Genomic DNA, 21,933 nt, shown 5'->3' on the forward strand with positions numbered 1-21,933 from the left:
AGACTAGTCAAAGAGATTGAGTTTAAAAATGTGTTGTTGATCTCTTTCACCCTTAAACAACGAGAAGTCCTGTGGCACCTTACAGACTAACAGTTATTGAAGCATAAGCTTTTGTGGGCAAAGAAGTGGGTCTTTACCCACGAAAGCTCATGCTCCAATAAATCTGTTAGTCTCTAAGGTGCCACAGGACTTCTCATTGTTTATGCAGATTCAGACTAACATGGCTACCCCTCTGATACTTCTCTCAGCCTTATCTATGGCAAGGGCATTGGACTCTTCAGAGAATGAGTTTATTTCCATTTTAAAATGTGTGAGAGTAACATCTAGGGCTTCATATTACTCTCCATCTACACTGACACCCTACTGAAGTGAACAGGAATCTTCACAAAGATTAAGCACAAAATAATATTTATTATCTTCTATGCACCAGGTTGCACATTCAGCACTGATCAATGGAAAAAGATGCTCATCCTAAGGACCACAACTATTTTTGCCCTTTGTTTCTCTTCCTTGTTCATACTCTTGTCTCCCTGTTTCTCTCCCTCTTCCATCTTGGTCTCTCCTCATTTCTCTGCATTTTCTTTCATGCAAACCATTCTCAGGGGCCCAAAATCAAGAAACTAGAACTGACATCCAAAGCGGATCACATCGGATTAATTTTTAGTAGGGCTGTTAAGTGATTTAAACCAAGATTAAAAGGATTAATCACAATGTTAAAAGTCTCAGAGGGGTAGCCATAATATTAAAAACGAGTGGTCCTGTAGCACCTTAGACACTAACAAAAAATATATATAGTATGAGCTTTCGTGGGTAAAACCCCTCATATGAGGGGAACTGAGAGCCCTTCTCTCTCTCCTAATTGTCCTCCTCCCCCCCCCCCCATTTGTTAGTCTACGGTGCTACAGGACTACTCATTCATAATGTTAAATAATCAAATACCACAATTAATCATAATCGTAAATAACCACAATTAATCATAATTGTAAATAATCAATATTTAACTATTTTTGATGTTTTCACTTTTAAATGTATTGACTTCAATTACAACACAAAATCCAAAGTGGACAATGCTCACTTTATATTTATTACACATGTCTGTGCTGTAAAAAAAGAAATTGAATACAAGTCTGTAGTACAATCTCTATCATGGAAATTGAACTTACAAATATAACATTATGTACAAAAAACTGCATTAAAAAATAAAACGTAAAACTTTAAAGCCTACAAAGTCAACTCAGTCCCACTTGTTCAGCCAGCTGCTCTGACAAACTATTTACATTTGCAGGAGATATTGTTGCCTGTTTCTTGTTTATAATGTCACCTGAAAATGAAAACAGGCATTCATGGCACCCTTATAGACAGCACTGCAAGATATTTATATGACAGATGCGCTAAAGATTCATATATTCCTGCATCCTTCAGCCCCCATTCCAGAGGATGTGCACCCATGCTGACGATGGGGTCTGTTCGACAGCTATCCAGTGCAATGCAGACGATACATGTTCATTTTCATAATCTGGGTCACATGCCACCAACAGAAGGCGGATTTTCTTTTTTGGTGGTTCGGGTCCGTAGTTTCCACGATGGAGTGTTGCTATTAAGACTTCTGGAAGCGTGCTTCACAACTTGTTTGTCCTTTCATATTTTGGAAGGCACTTCAGATTCCTAAGCCTTGGACTGAGTACTGTAAATCTCTTTAAAAGTCTCACATTGGTACCTTCTCTGCATTTTGTCAAATTTCCAGTGAAAGTGTTCTTAAAGTGAACAACATGTGTTACGTCATCACCCTAGACTGCTATAATATGACATATGGCAGAATGCAGGTAAAAGAGCAGGGGATATACAATCTCCAAGGAGTTCAATCACAAACTTAATAAATATTTTTAATAAGCTTCCACAGCATGGAAGCATGTCAGTGGAATGGTGGCCAAAGCATTACAAAATTGTAAGCAAACTTATTTTTCTTAGCAATTAACTGGACCCCAAGGAGGACTGAATCGACTTGTAGACTCTAACATTTTATATTTTAATGTGGCTATGCAACAAAAAAATTCCATTTGTGAGCTGCACTTTCACAAAAAAGAGGCTGTACTACAATGGAATAAGAGGGACGGTCCTCTTAGACTGATATCTGAATAAAAGTTAGGAAACAAAGGATAGGAATAAATGGTCAGTATTCAGAATGGAAAGAGGTAACTAGTGGTTTCCCACAGGGGTCTGTACTGGGACCAATCCTATTCAACATATTCATAAATGATCTGGAAAAAGTTGTAGTCAGTGAGGAGGCAAAATCTGAAGAGGATACAAAACAACTCAATATAGTTAAGTCTAAAGCAGACTGTGAAGAGCTTGACAAGGATCTTAGAAAACGGGGTAAGACTGGGCAGCAAAATGGGAGATGAATTTTAATGCTGATAAATGCAAAGTAATGAATATTGGAAAACATAATCCTAACATAAGTATAAAACAAGAGGGACTAAATTAGCTGTTACCGCTCAAGAGTGATCTTGGTGCAATTGTGGATAGTTCTCCAAGGTGCAGCAGCAGTTAAAGTAAACATAAGGTTAAGAATCGTTAAGGGATAGAGAATAAGACAGACAATATTTTATTGCCTCTATAAATCCATGGTACACCCCATATCTGCATGCAGTATTCAAGATGCAGACACCTCATCTCAAAAAGATATCTTGGTATTGGGCAAGGTTCAGAAAAGGGCAATAAAAATGGGATGGTACAGCTGCTATATAAAGTGAGATTAACAAGACAGACTTTTCAGCTTGGAAAAGTGACCACTAAGGAGTGGATGAAATGATAGAGGTCTATAAAATGATGATTAGTGTGGAAAAAATGAAGAAAGAAGAGTTATTTACTGCTTCCCATACACAAAGATTAGGGGGTCACCAAATGAAATTAATAGGTAGCAGGTTTAAAACAAAGGGAAGTATTTCGTCACATGACATACTGTCAACCTGTGAAACTCACTGCCAGACGATATTGTGAAGTCTAAGACTAACAGAATTCACAAAAGCGCTAGATAAATCCATGGAAGATAGGTTCATCAATGGGTAGGAATGGTGTTCCTAGCCTCTATTTGTTAGAAGCTGGGAATGGGCAGGAACGGGGGGAGGGGAGGAGAGGAGAGGGTCACTTGATAATTAGCTGTTCTGTTCATTTTCTAGGGGCATGTGGCATTGGCCACAAGACAGGATACTGGGCTAGATGGACCTTTGGTCTGACCCAGTATGGCTGTTTTTATGTTCATATACTTGTAGAAGGTGAACTGAAAAATACTACAGGTTGAACCTCTCCAGTCCTGAACTCTCTGGTCCAGAGACATTGGTCTTCTAGACTGATTGTAGTTAGTTGAATGCCCATTTTTCATGGGTGTGGCCAAGTTTTCTGTGGTCCCATAAAGTTTGTTTACAGCCACCAGTTGTAGTGTTCAGTGTTCTGGCTGTTATTTAGCTCTAACTTACCCCTAAGTATCCTCTAACAGCCCAATGAGGAGTGGAAGTGTTAGTAATGCTGCTAGACAATATTGACCTTCTATGATTCAGAAAATTCTCTTGTTTGGAACTGGCCAGGCCCTGAGGGTGCAGGACTAGAAAAGTTCAACCTTTATTTCTTTTGTTCATCTTTTTAACAGTGCAAATATTTGTGATAAAAATAACATTGAATACCAGTGTTCCCTCTGATTTTTCCCACCCTGAGAAGAACGAATTTTGTTATGTGCACCAATATGGAGAAGATGTACAAGATGTACCTTAACATTGGTGCACATAAAATTAGTGTGGCAGGGCTGGGGCCAAGGAATTCAGTGTGGGATAGGGATGTAAGCAACTAGTCAACTACCTGATAAGCATATGCTTATCGGGTAGTCAAGTAGTGATGCAACTAGTCATTTCCTTCACTCCCACTGCCTCTATCAGAAAGTGGCACCAAGAAGGATGGGGGGGGGGGGGCGAGGGAGGAGTACAGGAGCCTGGTCTGGGGGTAGCCAGCTTAAAAGCCAGTTCCCTCCAGCATTGTCTCCATGGGGGAGGCATAGGCACAGCGAGGAAATGGTGCAAGCAGGGAATGAAGCAACTGCGGGATGGCTGCTCGGGTGGACAAAGCCATGTTGGGGACCAGCTGCCGCTGAGGCCACACTGTGGAGTAGCTGCTGCTTGTGTTTCGGGCCTAGAACATGTGGCTGGCAGGAAGGTTGCTGCCACAGCATGTTGAGGTTGCGGGCGGGCGGGCTGCTGCCAGGGAATTGAAGCTGCAGGCAAGCGGGTTGCTGCCAGTGGGGATTGGAGCTGTGGGCAGGTGGGTTAGAGATGGAGACGGGCCTGCAGCCACACTGGGGAGTAGCTATTTGGGCGGCCATTCTGGCATACTGTAGGTTGCCGAACTCTGACTCGGAGGCTTGTGTGCTGCTTAAAGTATCAAACTACGAGCCCGAGATCTGAGAACTTAGAAGGGCATAGCAAAGCCGAGGATCACACTAAATGATGAGAGCTTCATCTTTATTTATTTATTAATGAGGCTGCTGTATGTAGGACTATTATTGACTTTAAAAAGTATCACCAGCACAGCACACTGACATGTAAATGGAAGTGAATAAATTAAATCTCAGCATGCCACTTCTGAAAGGTTGCTGACCTCTGGCCTATGCTTATCAGGTAGTCAACTAGATGCTTACATTCCTAGTATCACATGTATGTCTTCTTGAATCACATGTATGGATCAAGATGAATCGAAGTAGGGGGTGTTAAACTGATTTTGTGGATTTTAGACAAACCTTGAGATAATGTCAAACAGTTTAGGCCCAGCATGAGGACTTTAGAATCATATTTTCATTCCAGAAAAATCAAGGGTTTTTCTTTTTAAAATATCCAAACCTAGAGAAAAATGTATAAAGAAATATAAACCAACAGCAACTGCTTCTATAGTGTCCTATGTCTGATTTCATTCTGTGCTGTGTGGAGACTGACAGCTGGCCAGCAGAGGGAGTACAAAGTAACTAGCACTGTTCCAAGAACTGCATGATAAGCATCACTAATGCTGGAACACAAAGTAGAGAACAAAATAGAAGCATCTTAGCATCTACAAGAAACACAAAAGGAGAAAAGGCAAACCCCCCAGTATGTGCAAAATGAGAAAGAAAAAGACAAAAAACAAGTCTTCCCCCACATTTCATGGGAACTTCAAACAAATATAACAACTGCAAACTAACAGTTGCTTTTCAGCATCTGTAAGGTCTGCTGTTTTCCCTTCCCACCCGCTAACTTGGGAAACTTCAGCATGAGCATTTCAATATGATGTATCAGGTTCAGGGACAATGCACAATGTGTATTTTGTTTCTAATGAAGGCACATTTAGTTGTAAACAAGGAGTAAATATGTGCTTATAAAAACTCAATTCATATGGTAATCCATGTATTGAAAACAACATTTTATCCTCACAAGATTTACTGTTCCTTACTTTCTTTTGGAATCCCATTAATTTTACTTTATTTCTTATTTTTATTCCTCTGCCATTTAAGCTAACAAGTCTGTCTTGGTATTTCCACTTCCAACTCTAGCTTTAAGTTATTAAGCAATTTTAAATATTAACATTGACAAAAACTTCTGTTTGTTCTGTCTGCTACTGAAATGCTGTGACTCAACCAAGTGACAGGCTCTCTAATGTGGAAAAGCAGACTTTTAGTGATGTTTGTGGGTGAGGCAAATTCAGGTGGTAACTACAACTAATTCTTATAACTAAAACCCTACTAACTACATTTTAAGTAATTAAATTACTGAAGAGTATATCTGCAATCAAATCATAGCACATTTTAGCTCTGTACAACATAATATCTACGTTTTTTACAGTTGGTATGTACTATTAATTTTAGCAACCCGTAACAAATTCATGCCATGAAATATTCGAATGATGATATATAAAATCTGAACACATTTAGACTACTACAGCAATGTTAAGGAAAGGATTGTTACCACCAGCAATGAAGATGTATAATATTAAAGCATGCCATCTTCCTAAAGACTTCTCTTTTTTTTTTTATTAGACAGCATGGCACGACTCTGTTGCTCAATTTACTCCACACAAAATTACTTTGTCAAATTGTCATCTAAGCTCTCCAAAACGCAACTTTATTTTAGAGACATAGATGTCACAGAATGACCTATATTTTGTTCAAGATCATGAAATGAAAACTTCTGTCAATAAAGTTCTGTCAGTAAACTTCTTTCACTAAATGTGAAAAAGTGCATCTAGGAACCGGGTAACCATAATTACAGATAGCTATAAAGTGAATAAAACCTTTACATTTAATAATGAGTTTTGTAATTTTTAACTTTTTTTATATATATATATATATATATATATATGTGCATTTACAAAATTAGACATCTTGCTTGTGACTATGAATTCAATGCTACACTTGTACAATTGGTTTCTAGCAACTTAATTATGTAAAATGTAATAAAGTAGCTATATTATTGCTTGCCCAGAGCAACATGTACATAAACAATTCAAGTAGGTAACTGAAATACAAAGTGTCCTACACCTGGTCAGATTTATTAACTTCCTTTCAGGTTATGCCAATGTGACAGAATATGAGGAAAACATTTTATGTTAGTTTTTGTTAAGCTAAAAATCATCACTTTACAAATGTCTTTAGTAACTATACAAATTTAATTACAAATTTAATTACAGAAAGCACTCTAAATTTGCACTTAAATTCACATTTCTACTTGTAATCAAAATGACAACTAAATTCTCAAATATACTCCAGCATCCTATATTATAGGAACTAATCTTATATTATAATATAGGAGCTAATCTTAGGCTCCTATATTAGCTCAAGATTGGCTGAAAGTTCTTCCATTAAGTCACCAGCCATATAATCTCACTCAAGAGAAAAAAAAAAACTAAGATAACTAATTAGCCAGCATTAATTTCAAATTCAGGACCAGTTGCTAAGAGTTTATGTGAATACAAATATTTGCTTTAAAAAAATCTTAAAAATAAAAAATACAAATTATTTGAAATGTCAGGACTTTTTAATGAACTGTCCTTTGGCACTTTAAGAATTGCACTTTTTTGCTTTAAAGTGGGATGCAAGCATACTATCTTCAGAGAAACCACCATGTTATGCACAAATAATATTGAGGTATCAATTTTATAGTTTTAAAACAATAAAGAGGACATGAAAAGTAAATTCAGGTCCTTCTAGCATTACAACTTCATATCTACAATGCCTGGGATAAAAATATCAAAATCAATAATTGTTTTAATTGAGTTCTGTGATGACAAGTTAAACAAATCATACATATTTGCTTTCTCTGGAAGACTGCAATAAAATCCCAAATAGTTAAACAATTAGAGTTAAGGCAAAACAGCTGACATACTGTAAATTGTTTTTAGAAACTCACCAGCGTTGTAAGTATGTGTTTTTCTATTGTTTTCCACCAATGTATCTACAGTTTGAGAACTAACAAGTCAGACGATTTCAATAAATTGTGTGGATGAGTTCATCTCAGTGCCCAATGCACACCACAGTTCTACTTTAAATACAAGTTGTCTTGGCTAATAGTGTGCCTTTGGGTTGGGCTTTTCTCTAACAAGATAAGCTGTTAAGTCATGCCTTGATTTTAGATCTGCCAACATATAAATTTTTCTAATGCAGCCTCCTCCGCCCACCATCAACACTGCTATACTACTCTCTCTCTCCCCCCACTACCACCAAAAAAAGGCACTGCAGGGCAGAAATTCCTCAGGTGCTCGCTAATGGAATTCCCAGGGTCTCTGAGCCGCTTCGAGGATCAAGAGATCTCATAGCCCCTGCTGGGGTAAGGAGCAACGAGTCTGTTCCATTTAATCAAATACAGAATGAATTTTCAGCCCTATTCACTAGGCTGTCTCCAGGGCTCCAAAAAGGCACCAGGGAGCTAGAATCACACTAATGTGGCTCTTTCAGGCAAATATAATTAGTTTGATTTTAAAAAGCCACATTAATAATATCACCTCAGTACTATTATTCAGATCACGCCAGTGATACTGTAGGAAATGAAAAAGAATTGTAGAAAAGGAATTTATTTCCCTGTAAGCTCATCTTTTAAAAGTGACAGTCCATATTATTCCATATGGCAGGATTCCTTAGCTTTATATTTTTGGCTAAAAGTATCTCCTTTACTCAGTTTCACTTCAATACAAATTAGCATGAACACTGAAACTGGTACCGATTCCCTTGTTTTAGAATTAATGCCACAAAAAGGCCATTAAATACTATAACTGCACGATGCTTTTACATTTTCTTGGTTTGTGCATTACCACAAATACAAAATAACTTTCTCCTTTAATTTGCCATTTTTGCTTACATCACAAAATACAATGTCCATTACAAGACACAAGAAACCTTCTAAAAAAAGCAGTTCCAATAAAGAGACTGGTGACAGGATGCACTGGGGAATTCAGAGAAAATAAAAAATACATCCCAATTTATTCCTATTATAGTCAATATAGTACATAATATCAGGGTTTTCCCCTTGAAGTTCTGTTTAAAAACCAACACCTGGAATCCACAAATATATCATTTTTCAGTCCAAATATGCAGTTGCAAGGGAAAACATTTCCAGTTAATAAGATTTTTCCCTCAGCTACATTTTAAGATAAAACAAAGAGCCCAAACTACCTAATTTACTAAGAGCAAAAAAAGTAATGAAAAATGTTTGTGTCAAACTGCAAACAAACCATGTCTGATGGTTAAAGGCTTCAGAAGGGTAGCCGAGTTAGTCTGTAACGGGAAAAATGTAAACACCACCTTAGAGACTAACAAAACATGTTGATATCATCCTCCTGTTTTGTTAGTCTCTAAGGTGCTGCAAGCCTATTTGTTGTTTTTTAAGTTTTTCCATGTCTGATGAGACAATAGAACAAGAACAATTACACAGTGTTACCTTTCACTTTTAGTGACAAGAGCCCCCACTCATTCCACTCTGCCTTGCTGACCTGCATAAAGCAGTCCGTCTAAAAAACATCAATTTAATTAACTCACTTCAAAGTCAAGCCACCTGCAGCAGCAGGCCAGGACTGATGCAAACCTGTATGGGCTGGATCAAGGAGGTCTAACTCTACGATCCGTTGTACTTTTTGATACTGAAGCTTAAGATGTGCTCAAGCAGTTAATACCAAAGATGAAGGGTTTGAAGAACTCAAGAGCAACCTAAGGGTTTTATTAGACAAAAATGAGTTTCACAGGCATCATTACTTCTCATAAATAAAAATCCTGGAAATCTCTGCTTCACTTCTAATACTCCAGTCATCTGAAGAAGTGGGTTGCGCCCACAACCACCATCTACATGTTTTGTTAGTCTTTAAGGTGCTACTAGATTATTTGTTGTTTTTAAAGTTTTTATTCATGAGAGTGTATCTTCTGCTCTAGATTAATCAATATTCTGAATGCTGTTAAATATTAAGAACAGTAAAATACACTTATGTTACAAAGTCTCAGGAGTAGTCATATTAGTTTGTAACTTTAAAAATAACGAGCAGTATTGTGACACTTTAGAGACTAACAAATATATAAGAGCACGAGCTTTCGTGGGTAAAACCCACTTCATCAGATGAGTTGGAGTTCTTCCGTAAAACTGTCAAAACACTGGCTGAAGTCAACTTCAAGGAGTGCAAAGTTTTTCCCATTTGACAGTGTTTGTCTACTTTTCCAAGATGCTCATTTATGCACTGTACAATTTCAACACGTGGTGCTTAACAGATAGTGGTAGTCCATGCTGCTCCTGGTTAGTTAGAATGTTTTCTAGTTCAGTAGCAGTTACAGTTAAACAGCTAATTTAAAATTTCCAAACAAAATCTGATATTTTATCCTGCCCCAAATGAAGAGAACCTCCTAACCTCTGCTGTTAGAGATCATCTTAGAAAAAAATTGCAATTTACAATGTAATGCTTAGAAGGAACTGTTACTGAAGGTTAACAATATGAAGTTGACAGCTGTTGGCCTCAATCACATTTTACCATTTAGTTCTGCTGAGTAGAAGTTTCTGTCCACAAGGTAGTGTATTGTTATTGTACTTGACAGCAGAACGACTGAAGACCAGGTAGCCTATGTTCTGCTGCCCTTGTTATGCTCTGCAAACTAAGATCTCAACATCAGAGCTTAAAGAGGCAGTCACAGTAGCTTCCTGAGTAGCCCTCTTCTCTCACAGCTAATCCAGGCAAGTCAGGAAGGCAATCACTCCTGTCTCCCCTAGGTTTCAACAGGAGGATCTGAGACGGTGGCTATTAAAAACAAGCCAACCTTAGTTTCAGGGAGGACCAACTAGTATCTGCTGATTTTTGTCTCCAGGAGCAAGCCTTCCTCACACACCCCACCTGTCTATTTTCACAGAAATACTGCGGAACCTACAAGGTGGAAAGTCCTACCCAAGCCTTGTAGCATCACAGGAGGGCAAACAGCCTGCAAGGCTAGCACCAGCCAGGGACAGCTTAGCACCTCTCTCAGGGGATGAGCCACTGGCAATTACAGAGGGCTTTCCACACTGGCGGGCCCTCTCTAAGGCATCACAAGGCAGTGGACAGTCCCTGAAGGGAACTGCCTGGAGCCCCCATGGGGGGACCTGGCCCTGCAAGCCCCCAAAGATGACCCCGCTGCCACTGACACAGTCGTCAGTTGCAAGGATTGTAGAAGGCAAGAGCCTGCCACTCCCCCCTCCCGCTACCCCCCCCACCTGGCACCCCCCCGCCACTCCCCCCACCTAGCACCCCCCCCGCCACTCCCCCCACTTAGCACCCCCCTACCTGGCACCCCCCCGGCCAGGCACCCCCCCGCCGGTACCTCTCAGCAGGCGGGCTGCTCGTGCCCACACAGCCCCGCGCCCGCTCGGCAGCCGCCCCCAAGCACATTCCAGAGGGCGCGGGCGACGCGGGCCGGCCCCTCCATCCACCCCCGACCGCCGCCTCGCGCACACTGACCGCCCTCGGCTGCGGGGCCCGGGCCGCCCCGCCCCCGCGCGCGCCCGGACCCGCCCCGGCCTCTCAGCGCCCGAGGGCGCGCCCCGGACCGCTCTCAGCCAATCGCCGCTGGCCCCGCCCCTCCGCCCGGAACGTACCAACGCTGCGGGGGGAGGAGGGGGAGACCATCGGGCAAACATAGGCGCCCAGTAAGGAGCGCGCTGAGCGGAGCCCGCCCGACGGGACACGGCGCTGCTGGCCGTTTAACGGCAGAAGCGACTGAGCGGCGGCGGCGTCGGGCCTACGCGCGCGGCGCCCCCCCCGCTCCGAGCGCGCATCAAGCGCCTTGGCCACAGAGAGCGGCTCTGCCCCGCCCCCCCCCCGTCTGCCTGGCACAGCCCCGCCCCCGGCTCCTCTGCCCCGCCCCCCAGTCTGCCTGGCACAGCCCCGCCCCCCGGCTCCACTGCCCCGCCCCCCCAGTCTGCCTGGCACAGCCCCGCCCCCGGCTCCTCTGCCCCGCCCCCCAGTCTGCCTGGCACAGCCCCGCCCCCCGGCTCCACTGCCCCGCCCCCCCAGTCTGCCTGGCACAGCCCCGCCCCCGGCTCCTCTGCCCCGCCCCCCAGTCTGCCTGGCACAGCCCCGCCCCCGGCTCCTCTGCCCCGCCCCCCAGTCTGCCTGGCACAGCCCCGCCCCCCGGCTCCACTGCCCCGCCCCCCAGTCTGCCTGGCAAAGCCCCGCCCCCCAGTCTGCCTGGCACAGCCCCGCCCCCTGGCTCCTCTGCCCCGCCCCCCCCGTCTGCCTGGCACAGCCCCGCCCCCTGGCTCCTCTGCCCCGCCCCCCGGCTCCTCTGCCCCCCTCCCCTCAGTCTGCCTGGCACAGCCCCGCCCCCCGGCTCATCTGCCCCGCCCCCAGTCTGCCTGGCACAGCCCCGCCCCCCGGCTCATCTGCCCCGCCCCCCAGTCTGCCTGGCACAGCCCCGCCCCCCGGCTCCACTGCCCCGCCCCCCAGTCTGCCTGGCACAGCCCCGCCCCCTGGCTCCTCTGCCCCGCCCCCCCCGTCTGCCTGGCACAGCCCCGCCCCCCAGTCTGCCTGGCACAGCCCCGCCCCCTGGCTCCTCTGCCCCGCCCCCCGGCTCCTCTGCCCCTCCCCTCAGTCTGCCTGGTACAGCCCCGCCCCCTGGCTCCTCTGGCCCTCGAGATTGCCTGGCACAACCTTGGGCCCTATCTTGCATGACTCTCCACAGCGTAGAGCATACCCCTCTGCGTGGGGGAGTGGGCCTGTGACCAAGAGGTGTGTGGAGATCCTGTCCCCAGGGCTCATCTTGTAGACCCATCTCCCCCTGTCTGGGTGTCAGCGGATACCCCAGCCTCACAGAGGAGTCTGGATGGAGGCAGCATTAAGGCCCAAGAAAGGTGGTGCTAAGGCACTAACGCTGGGAGGCTTTATGGTTCCTTGTGTGTTTCACAGGTTTGGGAGGGCTTCTGGCTTGGCATCTGGAGTAGTTGAACTGACTCCCACCCACTGCCATCTCCTGAGCGGACAATGGCACATTCTAAATGCAGTAACCTAACAGCCCAGCAATTCTTTCTACTGCTTCTCGCATTTTGCTTCTATGGGTCTCTAACCATCCCCCCAAATTCCCTTCCCACCTTGCACCATCCCCTTCGTGATCATCAGCACTGTGGCAAAGATACCGGTGTTCCGGTGTTCACAGCCCCTGTGCTGAGAAACTGGGTTCTGCTTCCTCCTGCCCACTGACCATTTTATGAAAGTGTACCAAACAGCATTAAAAAAAAAGTTGGACTGACAATACTAAACAATAAAAATGGGTTGGGCTGAACTTGAATGGTGTCCAGATTCAACCATAGAAGATTACACTAAATACATGTGGCATTCTGATCATAGAATCATAGAACTGGAAGAGACCTCAGAAGGTCATCAAGTCCAGCCTCCTGCTCTAGGCAGGACCAATTCCAACTAAATCAACCCAGCCAGGGCTTTGTCAAGCCGAGACTTAAACACCTCTAGGGATGGAGACTCCACTACTTCCCTAGGTAACCCTAGGGAATTTCATTTGCAATGAAATTCAATATTGATGACTAGTTAAGTTGCAGAGTGTTAGACACCATCTTTGGAAGTACACGATTGCATTACATCTCCTAAATCTCCTGCTTTGCCCCAAACCTTTATTAGTCTTTGTAGCCCTGACAATCATGCAGTAAAAAATTAAATGTCATTTGCCTCATAATTTTTTTTGGTTTTCAGAAAAGAACAACAGGAAGTTGCAGCATGGTCTACTTTGTGGAACCCTATGCAAGTGGATGTCATAGATTTTTATAACCTTTTCTATGATGAGCAGACTAGCTTTGCTGACTCTATTGACTAAACCTATTCACAAACCAATTCTACAAGCCAAATACACAGCTGCTTTGGAATCACAATTCATCCATAAATTCAGTTCTCACATTGATAATCTCCTCAATTGAGATAATGGATGGCTGGGACATTATCAACCTAACATTCAAAGAAGTTGCCTACAGCTCTTTGTCTGTGTAGATTCTTGGGTTAGTACCCTTCCTATCTAATTGCTATCCTATGATCCTTATCTGCTTCTTTTAACTATCCAATCTTCAGGTGCTTATAGGTTACCAGTTCTGCCTACTTGTTTTTCCCTTTGATATTTTCATACCCTCTGCTCCTTGTTTCCCTTCCCCTTCCTTTTTTTCCTTCCCCCCTCTTCCTTCTCCCCTATTTATTTTAGGTCTGCCCATCCTAAACTCAAAACTCCGGTCATTTGAAGAAGTGGGCTGTGTCCACGAAAGCTCATGATACCATCTACATGTTTTGGCAAAATGCAGGACAATGTAGCAAAATTTTTTTTTGATCTGAGGAAGTGGGTCTAGCCCACGAAAGCTCATCATCTAATAAACCATCTTGTTAGTCTTTAAAGTGCTACATTGTCCTGCATTTGTTTCAGCTACCCCAGACTAACATGGCTACATTTCTATCACTAATCTACATGTTTTGTTAGTCTATAAAGTGCTACCAGACCATTTGTTGTTTTTTAAGTTTATTCTATTGTATACAGATCATCTAACTCAATTGCTGAGTTTGTAGTACTGAATTCATTTATCAGCAGAACAGGTTAAAAGGAAACTGCTTTACATATTTCATTTACATGGTGGAAAATTGTGATGTGGTGTCATGGGAAGAGTAGACCTATTCTATGATTTGTATGATTAGTATGCTGGCAAAACAGCATAAATATAAACCCCCGGTTTCACTAATTAGTGGCAACAGAAAAAGGAAGATACTTCAGGGAAAACAAAGCAAAAATATAAAAGTTTTCAACTTTAAAGATGCAGATTCTAAAGTCTCTCTTTTGGGGTGGGGGTAGGGGATATTAAGGCAGGTTAATCAAGTCTGACCGGAAGAACTAAACCTGTAATAGAAACACTTTAGTAATATAATTGTAATTAATATAGGTACCAAGCGCTATGTAGAGATGGTCTGCAGCTTATTGTCAAGTGTGATGTTCTCAGAAGCCACAGTGATGGAGCATGTGATAAATTCTGAAATAAAAATTGTACTCTTGTAAGTGAAGGAGAGTTATATAACTAGACTTCCTGCCCTCAGGGAGCCCTGAAGCCTTGAAATAAATACCAGGAGCCTCATTCAGATTCATACCAGTGTAAATCAGGAGTAACTCCACTGATGTCAGCTACATAGCACTGTGTGAGATCAAAGTCAAGGCCACGCTTGTGGAATTCTTTTGCTTTAACAAGGAAGTTTGACTTTAATGAAGCAGCATTTACAGTAGAATCTTGATAATCTAATAACAACCCAGCTCAGGCTGTTGTAGCCAAACCTCTGGAGGAGACCTTCAAGTAACAGATTCCCCAGTATTGGCAATCTAATGGTAGCATAACAGACTACCTTTATTATTTGTATTAACAGGACACTCTACACACATAGGATAAGAACCAATCTCTACCCAGATAAGTTTTCAACCTGAGACGACAAGATAAAGAGTGGGAATGAAATCAGAGGCACAGAGAGCTGAAGTGACTTGCCCAAGGGCATACAGCAGACTAGTGACACTGCTGGAGTAGAACACGACTGTGAATCCTACTCCATTGCCTATGCTACTGCCTCTGGCCACAAAAGCTAAGTGCATTGGGGGCAGCACACCGTACCCACATTTCTTTGGGATTTACTTTAAGTCTCTCCTTTATCACACAGGCATTCACGGGGGTTCCAGTGCAAAGGAAACCCTCCCCACTGAAGATCTACCCTGGCAGAACAGCAGTTTATATTCATGTTATTCTCATAGTTCCTCAGATGACCTGAGACCTGGTCTAAAAGAAAAGGGGGGAGCTGCCTGGGTCATGGGATCATTAATGATTGACAGCGCCATTCATTGCAAATCACCAGACTGCCTCCAATGCAGCAGAACCCATAGAACTGGCTTTAGCATTTAGTTTACTTCACAGTAATCAATGAACCAACGGGCCTGTCTCCTGTCTGACAGCCTCCAGCAGTTAGCGTAGGGCTAGCAGCCTGCCAGCTATGGCCTGGCACCCCAAGAGTTGACTGTTGAAGGGGGCAGTGTGGCCATAACAATAGCAGCCAACCATGGGCATGTGAGCTCCTCCTGGCCTTTGGAGCTTTATGAATAGCAGGAGCTGCTGGTGTACTATGACAGTGCCATGGCAGAGAATGTATACGTTTAGATTATCCTTATATTAAGCTACAGGGGAAGGGCACCCCAGTGTTAGTGGGGTGAGGGGAGTGACTAGGCTGAGGCGTAGTGCCATAAGTTGTATCCCTGCGCGTGGAGCAGCAGAGAGAGATGCAACCCTGGGGAGCAGGGCGATGGCCATAGGGGACAATGAGGCAAAGGTGCTGGTTTGAGGAAGAGAACTAACATTGCAGGCTGTTCTGCAGGGGACGGTGGGAACATACGGATAAGCAGACGGAGATTCTGCAGCATCTCGAGCTACCTGAATGATTAGAGCAGGGCTACTCAACACACAGCCGGGATCCTTTGAACACGGCCTCCACTGGGAACATGCTCCACGATGGCGAGGCGTCTCCCCGGTGGGTGAGCTCTGAAAGACGCAAGCAGATGGGCTGGCTGGAACAGATGGGTGCAGGGTGTCGGCGTTTCTAGCCCCCAGGAAAGAGATGCCGGGAGTGCTGGGGCATTGTGGGACTTGCTGGCTGCTTGGCCTTGTGGGCAGAGCCGGAGAGGTGCTGACTGGCTCACACTGGCCACGTTTGGGTCTGGCTCCGCAGCTTAAGGCTGAATCTTTGTATTCGAGCCCGTCAGCGTGAAAGAAGCTATTTGCATATGCATTTGTATGAATATGCAACCACACTTAAGATGTGGCCCTCAGCATGCGATGTGAGTCTCATTGTGGCCCTCAGGGCTTCCAAAGTTGAGTAGCCCTGGATTAGAGCATTTGGGACTTTGCCAACTCATCAATAAACTCTTACAAACACAGAAGGGTTCCTGACACGAGTGCTGCAGTGGTGCAACTGAACAGTAACATTAGCAGAACTGGGCCTGATCTTGGGCCAAGCACCTGACAGCGGCCAGTGACAACAGGTGCTTCTGGGGTATGTCACTCAGACACAAGCTGTGGACTGGGCAACAGCGGCGTTTGTGCCTGATGTGAAACAAGCTGCTAATCTCACTCCAGCTCCTAGTGGCACATGGCCAGATCATATTTGCATCCCCACAGTTGCCACCCTTGCTAGAGTCGGAGCAGAGGAGTCGAAGACTGAATGGGTCCTGGAGGCTAAGGATCCCTCCGGGTTGGGTAAATCCACTGAGGATAGCAGGAGATTCTTCCTCTAGTCCCAGGGACAGACAGAAGACATGAGTCTCCACATCCCATAACTTAACAAAGACCCACAAGTAAAAGTCTATGGGTTTTTAAATGCTGCAGCTGCACTGCTTTGGTGCTTCAGTAAAGACCTTACTGATGCTAACGGGAGGGATTCTCCTGTTGGCATGGGCACCTCGCCTCGCTGAGAGGCAGTAGCGAGGTGATGGGGAGAATTCTCCTGTTGACCAAACACTGTCTGCACCAGGGGCTGTTTAACTGTGATGCTCAGGTGGATGGATTTTTCTCACTTGTAAGTGACATAGTTATGCTGTTCTACAGAAATTAGGTTCACCTAAGTGTGGTGCTCAGGGGTGTGAAAACCCTGAAGTGGCATAGGTAAGCCAACCCAGATCCCTGCTTACACAGTGCAAGGTCAATGACAGACTTCCTACAATCCTAGGGCTGGAAGAGACCTCAGGAGGCCATTGAGTCCAGCCCAAAGCAGGACCAACCCCAACTAAGCCATCCCAGCCAGGGCTTTTTCAAGCCAGGACTTGAAAATCTCTAGGGATGGAGATTCCACCATCTCCCTAGGGAACCCATCCCAGTGCTTCCCCACCCTCCTGGGGAAACAGTTTTTCCTAATATCCAACCTAGACCTCCCGCACTGCAACTTGAGCCCGTTGCTCCTTGTTCTGCCATCCATCACCACTGAGAACAGCCTCTCTCCATCCTCTTTGGAACCTCCCTTCAGGAAGTTGAAGGCTGCTACCAAATCCCCCCTCACGCTTCTCTTCTGCAGACTAAACAAGCCCAAATCCCTCACCCCTCCATGTAGGTCAAGTGCTTCAGCCCCCTAACCATTTTGGTTGCCCTCCGCTGGACCCTCTCCAATGTCTCCACATCCTTTCAGTAGTTGGTGGCCAAGAACTGGATACAATACTCCAGATGTGACCCCACCAGAGCCGAATAAAGGGGAATAATCACTTCTCTAGATCCGCTGGTAGTGCTCCTCCTAATGCAACCTAATATGCCATTAGCCTTCTTGGCTACAAGGGCACACTGCTGACATATCCAGCTTCTCATCCACTGTAACCCCCAGGTCCTTTTCTGCTGAACTGCTACTTAGCCAGTCGGTCCCCAGCCTGTAACAATGCTTGGGATTCTTCCGTCCCAAGAACAGGACTCTGCACTTGTCCTTGTTCAACCTCATCAGATTTCTATTGGCCCAATTCTCTAATCTGTCTAGATCACTCTGGACCCTGTCCGTGCCCTCCAGCCTATCTACTTGTCCCCCCAGCATAGTGTCATCCGCAAACTTGCTGAGGATGCAACCCATCCCCTCGTCCAGGTCATTAATAAAGATGTTGAACAAAACTGGCCCTAAAACCAATCCTGGGGCACTCCACTAGAAACTGACATCGAGCCGTTGATCACTACCCATCAGGTCTGACAGTCTAACCAGACAATCTAGACTTCTCCTGCTGACGTCGCTACTGCCTCTCCAGGAGGAGTTTTCTTTGCCGACAGGAGAACCCGCTTTCATTGGCCCTGGGACTACAGTGGAAGAGATGTGCCACTGTAGCATTTGAAGTATAGCGTTAAATGAAACAAGCCAAACACTGAGATCAATGGGCAGATAACCTTTGTACTGACAGCAGGTCCAATTCTTGCCCACCTGTGCATGCCTAGACTTGGAGAAATAGATTCCTGCATTTTCCATCACTCCAGTAATGTGTTGCATGCTCACCAATCGATCAAAGAATATAGGATGCTGACTCAAATGTCAGTCCCCAAAGGCAACACTCAAAAGAGTCTCTCCTGGCAAGCTGCTTGTTTCTTGTGTGGGGTCACTATGAAATGTTAACTGTCTTCCACCCGTTTCTTTACAGAAGCATAAAGTTGAGGGCCAGTGCCTGATTCTTAGATTGCCAACTCTCCAGTTTAACAGTCTCCATAAATATGCAGCCACTGAAGTAGTAGCAGGCTTTAAAAAGTCCTAGCATGTTTCTGAACAAAATAAAAGGAGAGAAAGCATGCCAGCACCATGCCAAACCAGGACTGTAGTATCTGTCAGGTTGCAGCGCTTTTTAGTGCTGGTCACCAGAAAACTTCTTTTCATAGTACACTGGTCTCTAAGTCAGTTTCAAAGATTCACAGCCTTTCCCCCCCCCAACCACATGTCTACATTCCATTCAAATACTTGCACCCTGTTTGTTTCAGATGCTGCTCAGAATGTTTTGTGTTCTGATGCACTGAAAGAGGTTCTACAGGAATCATGCAATTGATTATTATTTGTATTATTGTAGCTCCTGGGAGCATAAAGCAAGATCCCACTGTGCTAGGTGCTGGATAAACACAGAACAAAAAGACAGCCCCTTTATCATACTTTATGAGGTGGACCTGTTCCAAGCAAGCAAATCTATTCTAATTTATAATTAGCGACAGAGATTTGGGAGGTAGGTCATGTCTATCTTAGTCAACTACTAGCAACTTCCATAGTTGAAAGTCAAATTTATTTTGGAAAATCTCATTCAAAACATCACAAAGGAAAAAGCCAAGACATAAGGTATCAATAAAAACACTACCAAGCTATTGGACAGACTGAGCTGCAGGCAGCTCAAAATGTGGCTTAATATTTCAGTGATATTTAGAATCCACTTGAATATTACAGGTTCTAGATGAAAAACAGAACTTAAAACTATAGAAGTTCAGATTCCTTTTGGCTCACACCATAGTGTGTTGCAGCTGCATGTTTGGCTATTTCTTGAGAGTCTCAGAAGCTGGAAAATAAGCATTTCCCAATAATTGCTTAAACAAGAGAAACTTCTTTCCAGGTAGCAACATGGCCTTGTAAATCACATTTCTTCTGAAAAGCAAAGGTGTATATTAAAGGGGGAGATGCTTTGTAAAACCCAAACCTTTTAAAGAAACATTTTGGGAGCACTGTAAAACCCCGCCCATCCTGGATGCATGAATGAGCCCTGTCCCACTCCTAACTTAAGTCCCTGTTAGATATGCCACTTCCAAACAAATAAGGAAGAAAGGATAAGCCTCCAATTAGATTCAAAATGGCCACTCATAGGGAAGCAGCTGTTTGACTCTCCCAAATTTAAAGGACCAATCTCTGTAGGTGCATGCTGGGAATGGGAAAACCCTCTGGCATAGTTTCTAGTACAGAACAGAGCTGGGCTGGGTGTAAAATGAATGTACTGAGAATCTCTGCAACAAAAAGCGTGACGACAGTACGCCCTGGAAACAGCAAGCTGGAAAATTAACCATAAGAAATCAACATATGGTCTGGTAGCACTGTATAGACTAACGAAACAAGAAGTGGGATGTGCTCACGAAAGCTCATCATCCCATCGACATGTTTCATTAGTCTATCAGGGTATGTCTACACTACCACCCTAGTTTGAACTAGGGTGGTAATGTAGGCATACCGCACTTGCAAATGAAGCCCGGGATTTGAATTTCCCGGGCTTCATTTGCATAAGCCGGCCGGCGCCATTTTTAAATGCCGGCTAGTTCGAACCCCATGCTGCGCGGCTACACGCGGCATGGGCTAGATAGTTCGAACTAGCAACGAGGTGTTTCGAACTAGTTCGAACTATCTAGCCCGTGCCGCGTGTAGCCGCGCGGCACGGGGTTCGAACAAGCCGGCATTTAAAAATGGCGCCGGCCGGCTTATGCAAATGAAGCCCGGGAAATTCAAATCCCGGGCTTCATTTGCAAGTGCGGTATGCCTACATTACCACCCTAGTTCGAACTAGCGGGGTAGTGTAGACATACCCTAAAGTGCTACCAGCCCATTGGTTGTTTTTTCTGTAACAGACTAACTCGGCTACCCCTGAAGCATAAGAAATCAAATAGACGAGGCTGGCATGTTCTTCCTGCCTAGCTTTAGCTTTTTTCACCCCTGGTGTTGGTTGGTTCCCCCTCCCCCGCCTGTAGAGAGTAGCAAGGCTAGGAGAATGATCCTAATCCAGTCCCCTACTAGGACGGACTCTATACCCCAGCATGGTGTTTCTCTAGCTTTCCTTCTGTGCCCTGAAGGGAAGCCAGGCCTGCTGACAGCAGCAGCTAAAGCCCAAGCTGGGGCCCTAAAGATAGGCCACAATACAATTTTCTATGGTCTCAGATTAAACTTTCCTTATCCCAGTACCTGGCTGACTAGCACAGTGGTTAGGGTATACAAGCAGCAACGGCTATTCATTCACCTCCATTCTCTTTCAGCTACCTGCATTCCTGGAGGTGTCCCCCTCGCTCCCCGGTATTCATTTCAATTGGATTTCTCAGAAGCTTAAGTCGGAGCTAATTAGCACTCTATACGGCCTGTCCTTTCTACAGTACCTTCACAAAAGATTTACAATGTGATTAAAGTGAGGTGCCTGAGGACAGCTGTGTTCAATGCCTTCCTCTGCATTCTTGGGGAATTAAGCCAGAAGGGGGAGAAAAAACACGTTGTTTTTTGTTTTTAATCCTAAAAAGAAGAAGAAGAAAAACAAGAACAAAACGAAAGCCGTTTTAACTCACTTCTAAAGTTAAATCACTTAACCCCATCCTATTGTCATGAGAAAGGAAGAAGGATTAATAGAGTTTCCCTCCATAATCCAGGTCATGAAAGATCTGTTTCTTTTTTGCTCTGTTTTTATTTAGGGTGAAACACTTTGCTCTGCCAATGGAGCAGCCTAGCAAACTGGGTGTGGATTCTTTCTCAGCCTTTCCACAAACGTGGTAGGAAGGGCTGTCTCCTCCCTGCTCTTCCGTGCCAGTTCTCTCTCTTTCTACAGTTCACAGAGCACTGAAGGATACGGATTTTTATTTGGGGAGGTTTTTTTAAAATGCAGCTTTTGTGTTAGCATTCAGAAACATTTACTATGGGAATCTCTTGCCAGCCTATGCATCCTTTTCTGCCCTTTCAGATGAAGATTTTAATAAGCACTTTACAATCAATAATTAATTATGCTACACAGCACCCCTGTGCAGTGCATACATGTCACTCCGAAAGGGCAAACTGAGGCACGGGAGTGACAGAGTCAGAGTTGACTGCGGTAGTCCTGAACCTGTTACCTTAAGTACTAGGCACATTGTCCGTGCCAGTAATGAAGATATTCCCATTGCCTCTGTACCAGTTGGGCTGGGATGC

At 44.4% G+C, this 21,933-nt stretch overlaps 1 protein-coding gene across 3 annotated transcripts in view; it reads right to left on the reverse strand.

Moving 5' to 3' along the window:
- The window catches only part of CDON (cell adhesion associated, oncogene regulated), a 100,741-nt gene extending 89,748 nt beyond the window's left edge, over positions 1–10,993 (reverse strand). For 2 of the 3 annotated variants that reach the window (XM_075909600.1, XM_075909599.1), the window contains exon 1: positions 10,835–10,993. The gene's annotated coding sequence lies outside the window, so the exon portion shown is untranslated. Of the gene's footprint in view, positions 1–7,418; positions 9,449–10,834 lie in introns of those variants that run through there. The other variant, XM_006122311.4, reaches the window with a different exon arrangement.
- Between the last annotated feature and the right edge of the window lie 10,940 nt (positions 10,994–21,933).

Source organism: Pelodiscus sinensis, chromosome 26 (assembly GCF_049634645.1).
Source record: "Pelodiscus sinensis isolate JC-2024 chromosome 26, ASM4963464v1, whole genome shotgun sequence".
NCBI lineage: Eukaryota > Metazoa > Chordata > Testudines > Trionychidae > Pelodiscus > Pelodiscus sinensis.